This window comes from Oncorhynchus mykiss, chromosome 16 (genome assembly GCF_013265735.2).
Source record: "Oncorhynchus mykiss isolate Arlee chromosome 16, USDA_OmykA_1.1, whole genome shotgun sequence".
Lineage (NCBI taxonomy): Eukaryota > Metazoa > Chordata > Actinopteri > Salmoniformes > Salmonidae > Oncorhynchus > Oncorhynchus mykiss.
The window spans coordinates 17,216,737-17,239,497 of NC_048580.1; the positions used below are offsets into that span (position 1 = coordinate 17,216,737).

Genomic DNA, 22,761 nt, shown 5'->3' on the forward strand with positions numbered 1-22,761 from the left:
ATATATATATATATATATTTTATTCAACATTTCCATCAGGTGCTGCAGCACCCTCAGCACCACTACTTCCTGCAGCTATGCACCTCGTTCCTCTCCGCTCCAGCAAGTTTTTGAAAACATCACAGAAATGACCTTTGATCTCCATACATATTGTCTGTTTAGATTGCCCTTTGCCTACTGCAAACATCAGGGAATTTATTTTCAACCTTTCACTGAACTATTTTTGCTGACCGGGTGAATTTAGCGGATATTGATACATTGCTCTGAAAGAATTTGCAGACTTCCCCCACGAGGCTCCAAGCATTTATCCATTACCTGGCCTGTTGTTGTCCCTTACGGAACGAGTCTGTGTGTTTGCTGATTAACAGTTGAAGTTTTCTATCAGGTTTTGGAGTAGGCTGAGGAGATAGGCTGAGACAGTGTGTCGGGGGTGTCACAAGTCATCAATCGGCCTCAATTTAGCCTGAACCTGGATCTCCTCTTCGGCCTTGGGAGCCCAGGCTAGGCCATGTTCCAGTCCCATCAGACCTGTCTGGAAGGAGGTAGGTGTAGGGACAGAGGAAGGTAGCGATATTGTGAATAAAAGGGGGAAAGAGAGAGTGAACCAGATAAGATCAAGGGGAGGGTAAAGTGTCAAGGGAGATAAATAAAGTATTATTTTGTCTGTCACTAAATCTGTTAACTGACTCTTGGCAGCAGATACCCAGGCTCTCACTCTGGCAGTATCTTCTCTCGTCAACTGTTGACCTTGTCTCGAGTTGAGTTCTACATCCCTCATGGTCCTTGTTCCGCACCAACTGGCCTGCCTTATCAAGAATTGAAATTAGACTGTTGCCCTTTGCCTTCCTCCTCAGGAACATTCATATTCAACAATAATATATTTGAACAGAATGTCAACTTTCTGCGCTTTCTCTTTACTCACTCAGTAACTTTATATATCACTCAGTAACTTTACACACACCAAGTTTCTCTTGACCCTTCCTTGACCCCTAACATATACATTTCTTATGCATATAAAGTAATCAATAAGCTCTGGTATGGTAACAATAAGTATATTTCAAGCTAGTAATATACTCTGCTACTCAATGTAATAATCTACCCTGCTACTCAATGTAGTAATGTACTCTTATACTCAATGTAGTAAGGTACTCTGCTACTTAATATAGTAAGGTACTCTGCTACTCAATGTAGTAATGTACTCTGCTACTCAATGTAGTAATGTTCTCTGCTACTCAATGTAGTAATCTACTCTTCTACTCAACTACTCAATGTAGTAATGTACTCTGCTACTCAATGTATAAAGGTACTCTGCTTCTCAATGTAGTAATCTACGCTGCTACTAAATGTAGTAATATACTGTGCTACTCAATGTAGTAATGCACTCTGCTACTCAGTGTAGTAATCTACTTTGCTACTCAATGTAGTAAGGTACTCTGCTACTCAATGTAGTAATGTACTCTGCTACTCAATGTACTAATGCACTCTGCTACTCAATATAGTAAGGTACTCTCCTACTCAATGTAGTAATGTACTCTGCTACTCAATGTACTAATGCACTCTGCTACTCAATGTAGTAAGGTACTCTGCTACTCAATCTAGTAATGTACTTTGTTACTCAATGTACTAATGCACTCTGCTACTCAGTGTAGTAATCTACTTTGCTACTCAATGTAGTAATGTACTCTGCTACTCAATGTAGTAAGGTACTCTGCTACTCAATATAGTAAGGTACTCTGCTACTCAGTGTAGTAATCTACTTTGCTACTCAATGTAGTAATGCCCTCTGCTACTCAGTGTAGTAATCTACTTTGCTACTCAATGTAGTAATGTACTCTGCTACTCAATGTACTAATGCACTCTGCTACTCAATATAGTAAGGTACTCTGCTACTCAATGTAGTAAGGTACTCTGCTACTCAATATAGTAAGGTACTCTGCTACTCAGTGTAGTAATCTACTTTGCTACTCAATGTACTAATGCACCCTGATACTCAATGTAGTAAGGTACTCTGCTACTCAAAGTAGTAATGTACTATGCTACTCAATGTAGTAATGTACTCTGCTACTCAACATAGTGAGGTACTCTGCTACTCAATGTAGTAAGGTACTCTGCTACTCAATGTAGTAATATTCTCTGCTACTCAATGTAGTAATGTACTCTGCTACTCAATGTAGTAAGGTACTCTGCTACTCAATATAGTAAGGTACTCTGCTACTCAATGTAGTAATGTACTCTGCTACTCAATGTAATATCTCTCCCCATCTAGTTCTCTGTCTAGCTGATCAAGGTGTTTGGTGAGTACGGTCACAGTCATTCCCTGTGGGTGTCACCCAGGGACACCGCCTGGGGTGTGTGCCATATGTTGGTGCAGACGGCCCACTGCAGTGAACAGGAGGACTGGGCTCTGATCGAGCAGCATCTAGCCCTGGGCTTGGGTATGAACACACACACACACGTCACACACACTCCAAACCAAACACACACAGATGCCAAGGTGCACATTTGCACGCAAACATGCACATACACATACACGCACGCACTGTCTATTACGCACACACACTGTCCAAACATTGCCCAGAAGATGCCAGTCATAAAAAAAGTCTAGATGAGATGAGACGAAATTGGATTACGGTGTCCATATAAGGACAGCCTCAGACTCATAAGGAGTTGCTGTCAGACTCACTCTGCTTGAGAAAGCCTGCATAGCCAGTAGCTTTCCAGGAAAAGGGATGGCCACCCCTATCCTGTGTTTTTTCCTCAAGAGTGAGTTCTGGAGGACCACTAGGTGGTGTTGGAGGTGTGGGCTGACTGACCCCCAAAAGACACTGCACAACAGTGAGTGACTCACAAGGCTCCTGTCTCTTGTCGTTGTGTGCTTGTAAACAAACACCACATGACTGGGCAGTACCGGTAAGCTTCATCATAAAGAATTATGTGGCAGATAAAATGAAGAATGTAATCTTCTTTATCTGTTGAGGTATTGCACAAGTTGACTGTAGGTGCAGTATTTACTTAAAAAGTAGCTACAAATATTCAAATGTCTTCAAAAACAATCCTGTGGCTATTTCCAAATACCCCGATATACTGTATAACTCCCAAGCCTAACATACACCCACCCACAAACGCATGCACATACAATCACATCGTATTTTCTGATCTGTTTCTCTGTTTATTGGCATGGTAGGCAGGTTGATTCACACATGTCTTTGCATGTACATACAGTAAGCAAAATAAACATTTGTCAGTTATTTTTTTTTAAATGCTTTTATTTGCCTGATGGCTTGCCTGCCCTCAACCCCTTGAACCCCTCCATATAGGCCCTATAGAGGCCTTGTGTTATCTAAATAACCCTTTGGTTTACAGCTGTTGATTCACTGTAGCTTCCTCTTCCTGTTAAAGCAATTATTTCCCCCGAGCACATGATCTCAGACAGTGCTGATGAGACCAAGGGAATGACCTCAGCAGAGCTCATCCAGGGAAACGGCCTACTGCCCTGGTATAGCTTCTCCTTTACAGTGTATTCTAGGTTTCACTCTAGATTAGAATAAACAATTACCACTGTGGATAGCTGAGCGTTGGACCAGTAACTGAAAGCCGGTTAGAATCCCCTAGCCAACGAGGGGAAAGATCTGTCGATGTGCCCTTGAGCAAGTCACTTAACCCTAATTGCTCCTGTAAGTCGCTCTTGATAAGAGCGTTTTGCTAAATGACTACAATAAAAATAGAGCATCCAGAACAGAAAGTCCCATTGAAAGTAATTGACAAGCAATTTAATGCACATTGATTTAGTTCTAGGCTTTTCATATCAAATCAACGGTATGTAGATGTTTATAGTATATTGTGTCGATATGCCCCATCGACGGATAGCCTTGTTTTACTTAGGATGGGCGCAGTTAATCAAATATCCAAACTGATGTTCATATTTTTTATTATTAAATGTTTTTATATAATTGTTTTGATTATTGTTATTATGAAAAAAACAAATACCAAAACAGAAATATACAAACAAGAGTACATAAACCTAGCAGACAGGGGTATTACATATCGAGATCCATTTTCAATTGGTCAAAAAGTTTTATGGCGCATATTGCTTTTTTGTTTTTACATTTACTGATAACTTTTCTGATAATATTTAAATTCTATCTTAAATAATGTACAGAGGGGTTTGTTCTTTTCCCACTTCCTTTTATGGATAAAGAATCTTCCATGAAAGATAAACAAATGAACAATGAAAGTTAAATCGGGGTCCATATCATTTGGATCAAAATAAAACATACCAGAGTCTCTCAAGTTAACATTAACAGTCGTTTCTTTTCAAATAGAATCTTCTAACTCACTCCAAAATCTTCTGACATAAGAACAGTCTCAAAATAAATGGTCAAGAGTTTCTGAGTCACAGCCACAAAATACAAATCTAACTGCCTGTAGCTCAGGCCCTGAAGCAAGGATATGCGTATTCTTGGTAACATTTGAAAGGAAACACTTTGAAGTTTGTGGAAATGTGAAAGGAATGTAGGAGAATATAACACATTAGATCTGGTAAAAGATAATACAAAGAAAAAACAACCGTTATTTTGTATTTTGTATCATCTTTGAAATGCAGGAGAAAGGCCCTGATGTATTATTCCAGCCCAGATGCAATTTAGATTTTGGCCACTAGTGTATTTTCAAAGTGTTGGACTGATCCAATTGGATTTCTGTTCAAGATTTTGTATCAAGACTGCCCAAATGTGCCTAATTTTTTTATTAATATATTTTCATGTTCAAAATTGTGCACTCTCCTCAAACAATATCATGGTATTCTTTCACTGTAATAGCTACTGTAATTTGGACAGTGCATTTAGATTAACAATAATTTAAGCTTTCTGCCAATATCAGATATGTCTATGTCCTGGGATATTTTCTTGTGACTTACAACCTCATGCTAATCGCATTAGCCTACGTTAGCTCAACCGTCCCATGGAAGGGACACCGATCCCGAAGAAGGCCATAACTTGTGTGACCAATAAAAATTAGAAATTGGGCATCCTTGTTTAATTCTGCATCTAATGTCAAATCTCTCTGAAGTTCCATGGGATAATTTAACAGAGCTGTTACTATTATTGTAAAGTGTCTTAATTACATATTGTCCAAAACCAAAAAATTATAGAGTCTCAAAAATACTCTATCAAAAGCCTTGTTAAAGTCTACAAATAAAATAAAGCTATCTATCTCCATAATGTGCTCATTGTAGTCTATCAAGTCCAATACATTTTATTTAATTAATATAAATACATTCATCACAAGACTTTTGGAAGTCTTCATCTATGATTTTTGCATAGTCTTTGACAGAGTGAAGAAACGCACATATGTCACTAGTAGGACAGACATTACTGATGTAAAGATTACCAAAGAATTCTGAAACATATTTTGAAATTAGATTAGAGAAAGGATTTCCTTAACAGGTTTATCTTCCCTCAATCTTTTAAGTTCAGCAATTTCTTTACCTCTCTTTATGGCTGTTTGTCTTATTTCATACTTCATTAATTCCCAATATTTCCCATAAGATTTAAATAGTTGGGCTTTCCTCAAATTTTCTTGTATAATATCTTTGGCATCCATCTTGAAATTATCATCTTCCAACAGTCTACTATTGAGTTTCCAATAACTTCGATTCGGTTTATTAACTTCAGATCCATTAATATTTAAAGATAAGAATATAGCTTTATGATCAGTAAGAATTGATGGGGGGGAATAACATGGCTATATACAGGGAGTATCAGTACCAAGTTGATGTGCAGGGGTACAGAGTAATAACATAGCTATATACAGGAAGTACTAGTACTGAGTCGATGTGCAGGGGTACGGGGTAATAACATGGCTATATACAGGAAGTACTAGTACTGAGTCGATGTGCAGGGGTACGGGGTAATAACATGGCTATATACAGGAAATATCAGTAAAGAGTCGATGTGCAGGGGAACGGGGTAATAACATGACTATGTACAGGAAGTATCAGTACCAAGTCTATGTGCAGGGGAATGAGGTAATAACATGGCTATATACAGGAAGTACCAGTACCAAGTCTATGTGCAGGGGAACGAGGTAATAACATGACTATATACAGGAAGTACCAGTACCAAGTCTATGTGCAGGGGAACGAGGTAATAACATGACTATATACAGGAAGTACCAGTACCAAGTCTATGTGCAGGGGAACGAGGTAATAACATGGCTATATACAGGGAGTATCAGTACCAAGTTGATGTGAAGGGGAACGAGGTAATAACATGGCTATATACAGGGAGTATCAGTACCAGTACCAAGTTGATGTGAAGGGGAACGAGGTAATAACATGGCTATATACAGGGAGTATCAGTACCAGTACCAAGTTGATGTGAAGGGGAACGAGATAATAACATGGCTATATACAGGAAGTATCAGTAACAGTACCAAGTTGATGTGAAGGGGAATGAGGTAATAACATGGCTATATACAGGAAGTATCAGTACCAAGTTGATGTGCAGGGGTACGGGGGAATAACATGGCTATATATAGGAAGTATCAGTACCAAGTCGATGTGCAGGGGTACGGGGGAATAACATGGCTATATAAAGGAAGTACTAGTACTGAGTCTATGTGCAGGGGAACAAGATAATAACATGGCTATATACAGGGAGTATCAGTAAAGAGTCGATGTGCAGGAGAACGGGGTAATAACATGACTATATACAGGGAGTATCAGTACCAAGTCGATGTGCAGGGGTACAGAGTAATAACATGACTATATATAGGGAGTATCAGTTCCACGTCGATGTGCAGGGGAACGAGGTAATAACATGGCTATATACAGGAAGTATCAGTACCAAATCGATGTGCAGGGGTACGGGGGAATAACATGGCTATATACAGGAAATATCAGTAAAGAGTCTATGTGCAGGGGAACGAGATAATAACATGACTATGTACAGGAAGTACCAGTACCAAGTCTATGTGCAGGGGAATGAGGTAATAACATGGCTATATACAGGAAGTAACAGTACCAGTACCAAGTCTATGTGCAGGGGAACGAGGTAATAACATGGCTATATACAGGAAGTACCAGTACCAAGTCTATGTGCAGGGGAACAGGGTAATAACATGACTATATACAGGAAGTACCAGTACCAAGTCTATGTGCAGGGGAACGAGGTAATAACATGACTATATACAGGAAGTACCAGTACCAAGTCTATGTGCAGGGGAACGAGGTAATAACATGGATATATACAGGGAGTATCAGTACCAAGTTGATGTGCAGGGGTACAGAGTAATAGCATGGCTATATGTATGGAAGTACTAGTACTGAGTCAATGTGCAGGGGTACGGGGGATTAACATGGATATATACAGGAAGTATCAGTACCAAGTTGATGTGAAGGGGAACAAGATAATAACATGGCAACATAGAGGGAGTATCAGTACCAGTACCAAGTTGATGTGAATGGGAACGAGGTAATAACATGGCTATATACAGGAAGTATCAGTACCAGTACCAAGTTGATGTGAAGGGGAACGAGGTAATAACATCGCTATATACAGGAAGTATCAGTACCAGTACCAAGTTGATGTGAAGGGGAACGAGGTAATAACATGGCTATATACAGGGAGTATCAGTACCAGTACCAAGTTGATGTGAAGGGGAACGAGGTAATAACATGGCTATATACAGGAAGTATCAGTACCAAGTCAATGTGCAGGGGAACAAGATAATAACATGGCAATATAGAGGGAGTATCAGTACCAAGTCGATGTGAATGGGAACGAGGTAATAACATGGCTATATACAGGAAGTATCAGTACCAAGTCTATGTGCAGGGGAACGAGGTAATAACATGGCTATATACAGGAAGTATCAGTACCAAGTCGATGTGCAGGGGAACGAGGTAATAACATTGCTATATACAGGAAGTATCAGTACCAGTACCAAGTTGATGTGAAGGGGAACGAGGTAATAACATGGCTATGTACAGGAAGTATCAGTACCAGTACCAAGTTGATGTGAAGGGGAACGAGGTAATAACATCGCTATATACAGGAAGTATCAGTACCAGTACCAAGTTGATGTGAAGGGGAACAAGATAATAACATGGCAATATAGAGGGAGTATCAGTACCAAGTCGATGTGAATGGGAACGAGGTAATAACATGGCTATATACAGGAAGTATCAGTACCAAGTCTATGTGCAGGGGAACGAGGTAATAACATGGCTATATACAGGAAGTATCAGTACCAAGTCGATGTGCAGGGGAACAAGGTAATAACATCGCTATATACAGGAAGTATCAGTACCAGTACCAAGTTGATGTGAAGGGGAACGAGGTAATAACATGGCTATATACAGGAAGTATCAGTACCAGTACCAAGTTGATGTGAAGGGGAACGAGGTAATAACATGGCTATATACAGGAAGTATCAGTACCAGTACCAAGTTGATGTGAAGGGGAACGAGGTAATAACATGGCTATATACAGGAAGTATCAGTACCAAGTCTATGTGCAGGGGAATGAGGCAATAACATGACTATATACAGGAAGTATCAGTACCAAGTCTATGTGCAGGGGAACAAGATAATAACATGGCTATATACAGGGAGTATCAGTACCAGTACCAAGTCGATGTGCAGGGGAACGACGTAATAACATGGCTACATACAGGAAGTACCAGTACGAAGTTGATGTGAAGGGGAACAAGATAATAACATGGCTATATACAGGAAGTACCCGTACCAAGTCGATGTGCAGGGGAACGAGGTAATAACATGACTATATACAGGAAGTAACAATACCAAGTCGATGTGCAGGGGAACAAGATAATAACATGGCTATATACAGGAAGTATCAATAACAGTACCAAGTTGATGTAAAGGGGAATGAGGTAATAACATGGCTATATACAGGAAGTATCAGTACCAGTACCAAGTTGATGTGAAGGGGAACGAGGTAATAACATGGCTATATACAGGAAGTATCAGTACCAGTACCAAGTCGATGTGCAGGGGAACAAGATAATAACATGGCTATATACAGGGAGTATCAGTACCAGTACCAAGTCGATGTGCAGGGGAACGAGGTAATAACATGGCTATATACAGGGAGTATCAGTACCAAGTCTATGTGCAGGGGAACAAGATAATAACATGGCTATATACAGGAAGTATCAGTACCAAGTCTATGTGCAGGGGAATGAGGTAATAAAATGGCTATATACAGGGAGTATCAGTACCAGTACCAAGTCGATGTGCAGGGGAACAAGATAATAACATGGCTATATACAGGAAGTATCAGTACCAAGTTGATGTGAAGGGGAACGAGGTAATAACATGGCTATGTACAGGAAGTATCAGTAAAGAGTCGATATGCAGGGGAACGAGGTAATAACATGGCTATGTACAGGAAGTATCAGTACCAAGTCTATTTGCAGGGGAACGAGGTAATAACATGGCTATATACAGGAAGTATCAGTACCAAGTCTATGTGTAGGGGAACGAGGTAATAACATGGCTATATACAGGAAGTACCAGTACCAAGTCGATGTGCAGGGGAACAAGATAATAACACGGCTATATACAGGAAGTATCAGTACCAAGTTGATGTGAAGGGGAACGAGATAATAACATGACTATATACAGGAAGTACCAGTATCAGTACCAAGGTTATGTGCAGGGGAACGGGGTAATAACATGGCTATGTACAGGAAGTATCAGTAAAGAGTCGATGTGAAGGGGAACGACGTAATAACATGGCTATATACAGGAAGTATCAGTACCAAGTCTATGTGCAGGGGAACGAGGTAATAACATGACTATATACAGGAAGTATCAGTACCAAGTCGATGTGAAGGGGAACAAGATAATAACATGGCTATATACAGGAAGTATCAGTACCAGTACCAAGTTGATGTGAAGGGGAATGAGGTAATAACATGGCTATATACAGGAAGTATCAGTACCAAGTCGATGTGCAGGGGAACGGGATAATAACATGGCTATATACAGGAAGTATCAGTACCAAGTCGATGTGCAGGGGAACGAGATAATAACATGACTATATACAGGAAGTACCAGTACCAGTACCAAGTCGATGTGCAGGGGAACGAGATAATAACATGACTATATACAGGAAGTACCAGTACCAGTACCAAGTCGATGTGCAGGGGAACGACGTAATAACATGGCTACATACAGGAAGTACCAGTACGAAGTTGATGTGAAGGGGAACAAGATAATAACATGGCTATATACAGGAAGTACCCGTACCAAGTCGATGTGCAGGGGAACGAGGTAATAACATGACTATATACAGGAAGTAACAATACCAAGTCGATGTGCAGGGGAACAAGATAATAACATGGCTATATACAGGAAGTATCAATAACAGTACCAAGTTGATGTAAAGGGGAATGAGGTAATAACATGGCTATATACAGGAAGTATCAGTACCAGTACCAAGTTGATGTGAAGGGGAACGAGGTAATAACATGGCTATATACAGGAAGTATCAGTACCAAGTCTATGTGCAGGGGAATGAGGCAATAACATGACTATATACAGGAAGTATCAGTACCAAGTCTATGTGCAGGGGAACAAGATAATAACATGGCTATATACAGGGAGTATCAGTACCAGTACCAAGTCGATGTGAAGGGGAACGAGGTAATAACATGGCTATATACAGGAAGTATCAGTACCAGTACCAAGTTGATGTGAAGGGGAACGAGGTAATAACATCGCTATATACAGGAAGTATCAGTACCAGTACCAAGTTGATGTGAAGGGGAACGAGGTAATAACATGGCTATATAAAGGAAGTATCAGTACCAAGTCTATGTGCAGGGGAACAAGATAATAACATGGCTATATACAGGAAGTATCAGTACCAAGTCTATGTGCAGGGGAACGAGATAATAACATGACTATATACAGGGAGTATCAGTACCAGTACCAAGTCGATGTGCAGGGGAACGAGGTAATAACATGGCTATATACAGGGAGTATCAGTACCAGTACCAAGTCGATGTGCAGGGGAACAAGATAATAACATGGCTATATACAGGGAGTATCAGTACCAGTACCAAGTCGATGTGCAGGGGAACGAGGTAATAACATGGCTATATACAGGGAGTATCAGTACCAAGTCTATGTGCAGGGGAACAAGATAATAACATGGCTATATACAGGAAGTATCAGTACCAAGTCTATGTGCAGGGGAATGAGGTAATAAAATGGCTATATACAGGGAGTATCAGTACCAGTACCAAGTCGATGTGCAGGGGAACAAGATAATAACATGGCTATATACAGGAAGTATCAGTACCAAGTTGATGTGAAGGGGAACGAGGTAATAACATGGCTATGTACAGGAAGTATCAGTAAAGAGTCGATATGCAGGGGAACGAGGTAATAACATGGCTATGTACAGGAAGTATCAGTACCAAGTCTATTTGCAGGGGAACGAGGTAATAACATGGCTATATACAGGAAGTATCAGTACCAAGTCTATGTGTAGGGGAACGAGGTAATAACATGGCTATATACAGGAAGTACCAGTACCAAGTCGATGTGCAGGGGAACAAGATAATAACACGGCTATATACAGGAAGTATCAGTACCAAGTTGATGTGAAGGGGAACGAGATAATAACATGACTATATACAGGAAGTACCAGTATCAGTACCAAGGTTATGTGCAGGGGAACGGGGTAATAACATGGCTATGTACAGGAAGTATCAGTAAAGAGTCGATGTGAAGGGGAACGACGTAATAACATGGCTATATACAGGAAGTATCAGTACCAAGTCTATGTGCAGGGGAACGAGGTAATAACATGACTATATACAGGAAGTATCAGTACCAAGTCGATGTGAAGGGGAACAAGATAATAACATGGCTATATACAGGAAGTATCAGTACCAGTACCAAGTTGATGTGAAGGGGAATGAGGTAATAACATGGCTATATACAGGAAGTATCAGTACCAAGTCGATGTGCAGGGGAACGGGATAATAACATGGCTATATACAGGAAGTATCAGTACCAAGTCGATGTGCAGGGGAACGAGATAATAACATGACTATATACAGGAAGTACCAGTACCAGTACCAAGTCGATGTGCAGGGGAACGAGATAATAACATGACTATATACAGGAAGTACCAGTACCAGTGCCAAGTCGATGTGCAGGGGAACGACGTAATAACATGGCTACATACAGGAAGAACCAGTACGAAGTTGATGTGAAGGGGAACAAGATAATAACATGGCTATATACAGGAAGTACCCGTACCAAGTCGATGTGCAGGGGAACGAGGTAATAACATGACTATATACAGGAAGTAACAATACCAAGTCGATGTGCAGGGGAACAAGATAATAACATGGCTATATACAGGAAGTATCAGTAACAGTACCAAGTTGATGTGAAGGGGAATGAGGTAATAACATGGCTATATACAGGAAGTATCAGTACCAAGTCGATGTGCAGGGGAACGAGATAATAACATGGCTATATACAGGAAGTATCAGTACCAAGTCGATGTGCAGGGGAACGAGATAATAACATTTCTATATACAGGAAGTACCAGTACCAAGTTGATGTGAAGGGGAATGGGAGAATTAAGCTATCTATCTATGTATAAGTAGGGGTAAAGTGATAACAGGATAGATAATAGACCGTATCAGCATCATATGTGGTGATGGTGAAAGTGTGTGTGAGTGAGTGAGCGTGCGTAGCGTCAGTCTGCATGTGTGCTGTGTGCTGTGTGTTGTGTGTGTGTCGGTGTGTGTGTGTCGGTGTGCAAGTATGTGTGCCTGTGTGGGTAGAGGCCAGTGTGTGTGCATAGAGTCAGTGCAAGAGAGTTATTGTAAAGAAGGGTCAAGGCAGGTAGTCCCCGTAGCCAGTTGATAATATATTTAGCAGTCTTATGGCTTGGGGGTAGAAGCTATTCAGGGTCCTGTTGAGAACAGTCTATGGCTTGGGTGGCTGGAATCTCGGACAATTGTTTGGGCCTTCCTCTGACACCACCTTGTATAGAGGTCCTGGATGTCAGGGAGCTCTGCCCCAGTGATGTACTGGGCCATACACCCCCCCCCCCCCCCCCCCCCCCCCGTAGCGCCTTTCGGTCGCGTGCCTTGCAGTTGCCATACCAAGCGGTGATGCAGCCAGTCAAGATGCTGTCAACGATGCAGCTGTAGAACATTTTGAGGGTCTGAGGGCCCATGCCAAATCTTTTCAGCCTCCTGAAGGGGGAGAGACGCTGTCGCACCCTCTTTACAACTCTTTTCAACTGTGTGGGTGTGTGTGGACCATGTTAATTCCTTAGTGATGTAGACGCTAAGGACCTTGATACTCTCGACCCGCTCCACTACAACCCCATCGATGTGGATGGGTTGTGCTCGCCCCTTAGTTTCCTGTAGTCCACAATCAGCTCCTTTGTCTTGCTGACGTCTAGAGAGAGGTTGTTGTCCTGGCACCACACTGGCACCACACTGCTATGCTATATGCTACCTCACCATCGTAAGTGATCAGTCCTACCACTGTTGTGTCATCAGCAAACTTGATGATGGTGCCCTAAAAGCTCATCACTAAGCTAAGGATCCTGGGACTAAACACCTCACTCTGCAACTGGATCCTGGACTTCCTGACGGGCCGCCCCCAGGTGGTAAGGGTAGGTAACAACACATCCGCCATGCTTATCCTCAACACGGGGGCCCCTCAGAGGTGCGTGCTCAGTCCCCTCCTGTTCTCCCTGATCACTCATGCCTGGCCGTGCAGGCATGAGTGATCAGGGAGAACAGGAGGGGACTGAGCACGCACCTCTGAGGGGCCCCCGTGTTGAGGATAAGCATGGCGGATGTGTTGTTACCTACCCTTACCACCTGGGGGCGGCCCGTCAGGAAGTCCAGGATCCAGTTGCAGAGTGAGGTGTTTAGTCCCAGGATCCTTAGCTTAGTGATGAGCTTTTAGGGCTCTATGGTGTTGAACGCTGAGCTGAAGTCAATGAATAGCATTCTCACATAGGTGTTCCTTTTGTCCAGGTGTGAAAGGGCAGTGTGGAGTGCAATAGAGATTGCATCATCTGTGGATCTGTTGGTGCAATATGCAAATTTGAGTTTCTGGGATAATGGTGTTGATGTGACCCATGACCAGCCTTTCAAAGCATTTCATGGCTACAAACGTGAGTGCTACGGGTCGGTAGTAATTTAGGCAGGTTACCTTAGTGTTCTTGGGCACAGGGACTATGGTGGTCTGCTTGAAACATGTTGGTATTACAGACTCAGACAAGGCGAAATTGAAAATGTCAGTGAAGACACTTGCCTTATGAATGTTGACCTGTTTTAAGGTCTTACTCACATCGGCATCCGGAACAGCTGATGCTCTCATCCATGTTTCAGTGTTACTTTCCTCGAAGCGAGCACAGAAGTTATGTAGCTCGTCTGGTAGGCTCGTGTCCCTGGGCAGCTCTCGGCTGTGCTTCCCTTTGTAGTCTGTAATAGTTTGCAAGCCCTGCCACATCCGACGAGCGTCGGAGCCGGTGTAGTATGATTCGATCTTAGTCCTGTATTGACGCTTTGCCTGTTTGATGGTTCGTCGGAGGGAATAATGGGATTTCTTATAAGCGTCCGGGTTAGAGTCCCGCTCCTTGAAAGCGACAGCTCTACCCTTTAGCTCAATGCGAATGTTGCCTGTAATCCATGGCTCATTTCAAACTTGTTTCTCTGTGTAGTGTGAGGAGGGTGGTAGGAGTACTACACCATGGACAATGGCCTCACCCTCTTCGTTGACCTTCTGCAGCTGGGGGAGTTCCACCAGATCAACAAAGGCATCCTCCCCGTCTGCCTCAAACACCCCTGTGTCTGTGTCGCCCTCTGACCACTGGGCTTGGGACACCCCATATGACCACTGGGCTAGGGACACCCCATCTGACCACTGGGCTAGGGACACCCCATATGACCACTGGGCTAGGGACACCCCATATAACCACTGGGCTAATGACACCCCATATGACCACTGGGCTAGGGACACCCTATATGACACTGGGTCACTGTCACCCCATACTGTATGACCACTGGGCCACCAGAGCCATACGGTAGACTATGAGTTTTGCGTTAATCCTGCATTAGGCTATTGGTGTGAACACATAAATGATGCCTGTGGAGCTCAGATTAAGATTAAGTCAATGATCCATGCAGTAACCAGTGCGATGGGGGCTAGACGGATGGGTGGTCTCGGCTATACACCCCTAGCAGTAGCTTTTATATGATTTATTTTAAAGTGGACCTAACTAATTTGTAGTTTCAGATACCCCCCCCCCCCCCCCCCCCCCTCCCGTTTTATGTTATAATTAATTGCTTGCAATTCCTGTGAGGCTAAGTTTAATTAGGCATTGTGCACCGACTTTAGCTGGCACAGCTTTAAGGTCTTTAGAAAGAGCACCGTCATTCGTGCTGTGATTCTATGCTTTACCTAACGAATTTGACTTGCTTAAGGGCTTGTTCACTCCCTTGTGAAGCAATATCACTGTGGATAGTTGGCTGGATTGCTACAACTGAGCAGATTCTTCAATTTAGAAAGTAACATTGTCATACGTACATCCATAGGGGCTAGGTGATTTGCAGACGGAATTGATGCACATCAAGAACCTTTCAATGTGTGGGATGTACATTGTGCAAGTTCTTGAGTATACCACTAGAGAGCCCTCTTCATACACGGGATAGCAGAGCCAAAGATGTGAGAGTTGATTTGTCATTGAGGAATGGATCTGGGGCTTTGCCCAGCAGGGTACAACGTTTAGAAGGTTGCAGTTGGAAATCAACTGTATTGTTATTCACATCAGGAATTATCAAGCCTGTTCTGCGCAATAAATACATTTCTATACGAATGTTCTGTAAAATTGCACCATCTTGAATAAGCCCAGGTTTGGGCTCCCGAGTGGCACAGAGGTCTAAGGCACTGCATCTCAGTGCTATCACAACCGGCTGTGATTGGGAGTCCCATAGGGCGGCGCACAACTGGTCCTGTGTTCTCCGGGTTAGGGTTTGGCCAGGGTAGGCCGTCATTGTAAATAAGAATTTGTTCTTAACTGACTTCCCTAGTTAAATAAAGGTTAAATAAAAAATATAAAACATTTGTGAATACTGTAAGTACTCTGAATGCCTTTTGAATTACTTACAATTATGTAAATATATGTATTCTCAATGACTGTTTTATGATTCACTGTGTATTTCACTGTGTATGGTTTTCATACTAGGACACAATACTAAGTGCCGTGAATCCATATAACGCTTAGCACTCTTAAATGCATATTTTTATACAATGTTGGTTGAGGGAGATCTATTTTGACATCTTGCTTTTTGTAGTTAACGGAAAAAGAGACCTATGCGGGCTCTTCATTCCTGAGTACTTACATGTATGAGATTTCTATCAATGACATCTAAGGCTTTTATCTGAATAAGTGGTTCTATATATGCAACATATTATACATCTCAATTTGATCAATGCACAAGGCCAGTTTAATGTTTTGTAGTCATGTTGTTTTCATTTAATTCAATTGTATTGTGTGATATACAACAGGGCAAATGCCCATATCTCTTTCATAACTGCTAAATAAATCATGTATTTACTATATGATTTCTTGAATTGGATCTAATTTGCATTTCCGTACTGTATCATGGCCATGACCAGATAGAGGTGTCTTATCACTATGGCTACGGCATCTGCGTATAAATAAATATCTCCCCAACATAAAAACAACAAGAAAGGGCCTCTATGTTACTGATGAATGTGTAGCCTACCTATATACCATTTGACAGTAGAGGGTTAGTTTTGGGTCGGCTATAAAGCTCGAGACTTGATTTCTCTGGTGGTCTACAGAACTGTGTAAGTGTATGTGTGTGCGTGTGTGTTTGTGTGTATGGTTAAATAGCTTCGCTTAAACCTTCAGATCCATTCGCCAGGCCTGCAGGGGTTGCCACGGCAACAGGTTCCCCCCCATAGTAGGCCTTTAGATGGGCAGGTAAATTGAGAGCTTTAAAGAAGCTGAGGGATCAAATGAGCCTGATAGGCTAGATTCTAATGAATGGCATACAATTAGAAACATTTGGCAGATATGTTAGAGACCAAGAGAGACATGGACTAAGACTGCAACAGTGTTGCAGATATCCTATACATGTCGTAGCGTAAATATATTAACCATGGATGACAGGTTGTCATCGTAAAAGATAATGTGTTGTCTAATAACCTACATGGGAGGTAAGAAATACATTAATCTATTCACCAATCAAAATGTATTAATATACTATCTAACTTGTAATTTCTCATCTCTCTCTCTCTCTTACGCACTCTTTCATTCTCTCTCTGTGTGGTGGTTGTCGCTGGGTCAGTGTAATGAATGTAATGCTACTGAATCTTTCTGAAGCGTTTCCTGGAACCAGATTCATTATTCAGCTGCTGCGCCTGGACGGTGAGAGAGGAACTGCACTTGCTGTCAAAGGACAGCAATGAATCTGTCACTATACAGTCTCCTCTCTCTCTCCCTCCCTCTCTCCCCCTTCTCCTCTCATAGCCACCCTTCTCTCCCTCCCTCCTCTCTCTTCCTCCTCTCTCCCTCCTCTCTTTCTCTCCCCCCTCTCTCTCCCTCCTCTCCCTCCCTCCCCTCTCTCTCCCTCCTCTCTCTCCCTCCTCTCCCTCCCTCCCCTCTCTCTCCCTCCTCTCTCTCCCTCCTCTCTCTCGCCCTCCTCTCTCCCTCCTCCCTCTCTCCCTCCTTTCTCTCTCTCCCTCCCTCCTCTCTCTCCCTCTTCTCCCTTTTCTTCCTTCTCCACTTTCCCCTTTTCCCTTCTGTTCTCCATCTACTCTGCCCCTCCTCTCTGCAGATGTCATCCACCTCTCACTCTGTGAGTAACTCTAGTACTCCATGTCTCCCTCTCTTTAATTATACTCTGAAGGAATTCAAGAGTTTTGAACTGCATAGAATTCAGTGGAAACTAAGATGAAGCTTGCAGTAGTTTCCCATCTTGACCTATCGTTTCCTTCTCTCAATAGAAAGCAAGGTGGGCTGAGAAAGAGGATCTCCTAGTGAATACAGTACCTCGCTCAAGGGCAAATGGAAGGCCTCACTCCAACCTGGCACAGTGAGTGTCACTCACCCACTTACTACACTCAAGACCATCTTTAATATATCACCATGTTTTTTTAACCAGTCAGCAAACAAACGGCCTGTGGCACATTATGACTACACACACATGGGCTATATATTACACAAACATGTTATCTCCTACACGACACACACCCAGGCATAAACCTAGGCACACACACAGCATATACTTACTACAAAGCCATATGCAATGATATCTGTTCAACAAACTAGACTGGACTTTATGGTCAACGGACAGTATTCTTCACGTTGTGTGCATTGTTTTGTGTCACACAGCATATGATGTAGCCCAGGCCTGACCCTGAAAACACACTGCTACCTTCTCATTAATTCATGGCCTTCCATACTGGATTGAATTACAGCCTACGGTAACCCAGGATTTACTTAGACCAAGTCTGTCCTGTGTCCTCTAACACACACACACACACACACACACACACACACACACACACACACACACACACACACACACACACACACACACACACACACACACGACACACACACACTGCTCATAGATCAACTGGTTCCACTTCGTATCACAGTTCACGCATACAAAATACTAGACACTAACGCATCCATGGGACTCTCTTTAGTGCTCTTGTCGAGACACTTCTTTGTTAGTTTCCATTATTTATATCTACCATCAGTAAGTTTGGTCAAAGACACTAGAAAAAGTACAAGACAACTCCACACACTGTCCCAAATGTCACACCTGCAACCAATGGTTAACATAGTATGAGTTGACAAACATATAGTTGGGATTTTGTCATTGGTTCAAAAACATTTCTCATACATAAAGGTTGCGTTCCCCTGCTCAGACGTTGCATGCCTAACCAACGGTGGCGTGCCACGTCATTGACTGTGTCATCGACTGACAGATTACATATGATGTGTCTAGCTCTAGCTGATATCTAAAATAACTACCCAGGCGTTGTAAGATCTGGCATGCGTCAGCAACGCATGGGCAGAGGAACGCGTCCAAGACATGAATCCTCTACAAGTCATACATCCTGAATAGTATCCAATGAAATAACATGCCTAGATTAAATATAGCATCCATGGTCATTTGGACCAGAGATCAAAGCCACAGATTTTTTTGTTAGGACACTGTGCCTTTAAGAGGAGTGTTTCGGGGGAGGGGTTTACATTAATAAAACATTAGTTTATTCAGTGGACATGCAAAGACATGGGTAAAGGCTCTCCTGCACTGTAGCATGCTGGATTTCACATACACAGACAGACAGACAGACAGACAGACAGACAGACAGACAGACAGACAGACAGACAGACAGACAGACAGACAGACAGACAGACAGACAGACAGACAGACAGACAGACAGACAGACAGACAGACAGACACACCCCTGCCAACCCACCACAGAACAGACATACTCACACCAACCCGAAAACACTCTCCCCCGTGCAGTGTGGTTGTACCAGAACAACTGGAACGGAGACAAAAACATGGATGCAGAGAAAACAGAAGAATGAAGAGAGAAGCAGAAGAAGAAAGAAGGAAAAGAAAGACGACTTAATAGAAGAATATATACTATGAGGAGAACAGAAAACAGAGTGAAAGGAGCTGAGATCCAGTACTAACACAGTACAGGACGGTGGAGAAGTGTGACTGTCGTGGTGCAGAATGGGAAATTCTTCATCCCCAGGCATGTCAACTCTATCTCCGTGCATACTGTAGTTACTGCAGGTATTTTTAATTTTTACTTGAGTGCCTTTCTCTCAAATGCTGCGGCTGGAAGTTCTCTTTGATCTTTTGACCCGGGGGATGGATGCTGATTTGGGAATGTTTTCTTTGGCATGTTCATGTTCTCGTTGATATGCCAATGTTTCATTGACTGGTTTGAATGAAGTCTTATCAGTGAGTATGTTTTCTCGCCTCCATATGATGGTTATTGATAAATGTCTAAATGCACAATATTGATGTGTGGAATTTTAAATATTGTTGCATGTGTGTTGCAGGTAGGATGTCAGGGGCTTGGACTTTCCGTTGTGTTATTAAAAAATGGTTATTGATATAGTATTAAGGTGGTTTGAAGGGGCATTTTACAGGCAAATGGGGACTAAAATTTGTTAATGATATTAATGTGATGAGAGACATATACATATATATATATGTATATATATATATATATATATATATATATATATATATATATATATATATACTGTGTAGAGAGAGAGCGAGAGAGACCTGAAGAGGATATGGGATGCACATGCTGTGCTCCATGGTCATGGTGTTGACATTATCCCCACAGTGACATTAGATTGTTATTACTGATTGTTATTAATGTACATCAAGGTAGCCCTCACTTTATATACAATTTGATATTGATATATAAATTGGAGTCTGGCCTGAGGTACATTTATGAGTATACACAATTGACGTCTGAAGTTTAAATACACTTAGGTTGGAGTCATTAAAACTCATTTTTCAACCACTCCACACATTTCTTGTTAACAAACTACAGTTTTGGCAAGTCGGTTAGGACATCTACTTTGTGCATGACGCAAGTAATTTTACCAACAAATGTTTACAGACAGATTATTTCACTTATAATTCACTGTATCACAATTCCAGTGGGTCAGAAGTTTACATACACTAAGTTGACTGTGCCTTTAAACAGCTTGGAAAATTCCAGACAATGATGTCATGGCTTTAGAAGCTTCTGATAGGCTGATTGACATCATTTGAGTCAATTGGAGGTGTACCTGTGGATGTATTTCAAGGCCTACCTTCAAACTCAGTGCCTCTTTGCTTGACATCATGGGAAAATCAAAAGAAATCAGCCAAGACCTCAGAAAACTAAATTGTAGACCTCCACAAGTCTTGTTCATCCTTGGGAGCAATTTCCAAACAATAGTACGCAAGTATAAACACCATGGGACCACGCAGCTGTCATACCGCTCAGGAAGGAGACTTGTTCTGTCTCCTAGAGATGAATGTACTTTGTTTCGAAAAGTACAAATCAATCCCAGAAGAACAACAAAGGACCTTGGAGGAAACAGGTACAAAAGTATCTATATCCACAGTAAAACGAGTCATATATCGACATAACCTGAAAGGCTGCTCAGCAAGGAAGAAGCCACTGCTCCAAAACCTCCATAAAAAAGCCAGACTACGGTTTGCAACTGCACATGGGGGGGCAAAGATCGTACTTTTTGGAGAAATGTCCTCTGGTCTGATGAAACAAAAATATAACTGTTTGGCCATAATGACCATCATTATATTTGGAGGAAAAAGGGGGAGGCTTGCAAGCCGAAGAACACCATCCCAACCGTGAAGCACGGGGGTGGCAGCATCATGTTATGGGGGTGCTTTGCTGCAGGAGGGTCTAGCGCACTTCACAAAATAGATGGCATCATGAGGCTGGAAAATTATGTGGATATATTGAAGCAACATCTCAAGACATCAGTCAGGAAGTTAAAGTTTGGTCGCAAATGTCTTCCTAATGGACAATGATCCCAAGCATACTTCCAAAGTTGTGGCAAAATGGCTTAAGGACAACAAAGTCAAGGTATTGGAATGGCCATCACAAAGCCCTGACCTCAATCCAATAGAAAATGTGTGGGCAGAACTGAAAAAGCTTGTGTGAGCAAGGAGGCCTACAAACCTTACTCAGTTACACCACCTCTGTCAGTAGGAATAGGCCAAAATTCACCCAATTTATTGTGGGAAGCTTATGGACGGCTACCCGAAATGTTTGACCCAATTTAAACAATTTAAAGGCAATGCTACCAAATACTAATTGAGTGTATGTAAACTTCTGACACACTGGGAATGTGATGAAAGAAATAAAAGCTGAAACAAATAATTCTCTCTACTATTATTCTGCCATTTCACATTCTTAAAATAAATTGGTGATCGTAACTGACCTAAGACAAGGAATATTTACTTGGATTAAATGTCAACAATTGTGAAATTGTGAAGTTTAAATCTGTTTGGCTAAGGTGTATGTAAACTTTATACATGAGTTGATATTTTTACTGAACGAACACATTGCCTTGTGTTGGGCCATAAATGGCTGACATGCATCGTATGTTTGTATTTAGAGAATTGCTTTGAGCTCTGCAGAGTGAAGGTTTTCTCAGCACTGCTCGTTTTTTCTCAGACTTGCCTTAAAAGCCTGAAATCTTTGTGTGTAGCGACTGAATGAGTTAAGCTCACTCTTCTCAGTGATGTGAAAAAGCCTTGGGGGGGGGGGGGGGGGGGGGAAGACAAACATCAGATACACAGAACGTATGAGTGACTGACTGAGGAAAAGGGATACAGGAAAGAGTCTGTCACACGGAAATAGCAGTCTTTGGAAACGGGAAAACGGAGCTGAACTAAATGTTGGTTTTCATTCGCCATTTGATCTAGCGTGTTGACAGTGGGCGAGACGGCAGGGGCAAGGAGACACGCAGAGATGCAGAGAGCACCGGGAAAGGCATAGAGGCTGAAACCTGAAAGAGCTTATTTAAACCAAGTACACAGCAGGTGAGATGACTTTGAGTACTCATTAGGCCAGTCAACTGTAGGAGAGATGAGATTGAATTACAGGCTCGAAAGCCAGTTACTCCTAGTGACCAGGTT

At 42.0% G+C, this 22,761-nt stretch overlaps 1 protein-coding gene across 1 annotated transcript in view; it reads left to right on the forward strand.

Moving 5' to 3' along the window:
• The first annotated feature begins 19,091 nt into the window (after positions 1-19,091).
• The window catches only part of LOC110492842 (SRC kinase signaling inhibitor 1), a 66,784-nt gene continuing 63,114 nt past the window's right edge, over positions 19,092-22,761 (forward strand). The window contains exon 1 of the mRNA XM_036945876.1: positions 19,092-19,875. The gene's annotated coding sequence lies outside the window, so the exon portion shown is untranslated. The remainder of the gene's footprint in view (positions 19,876-22,761) is intronic.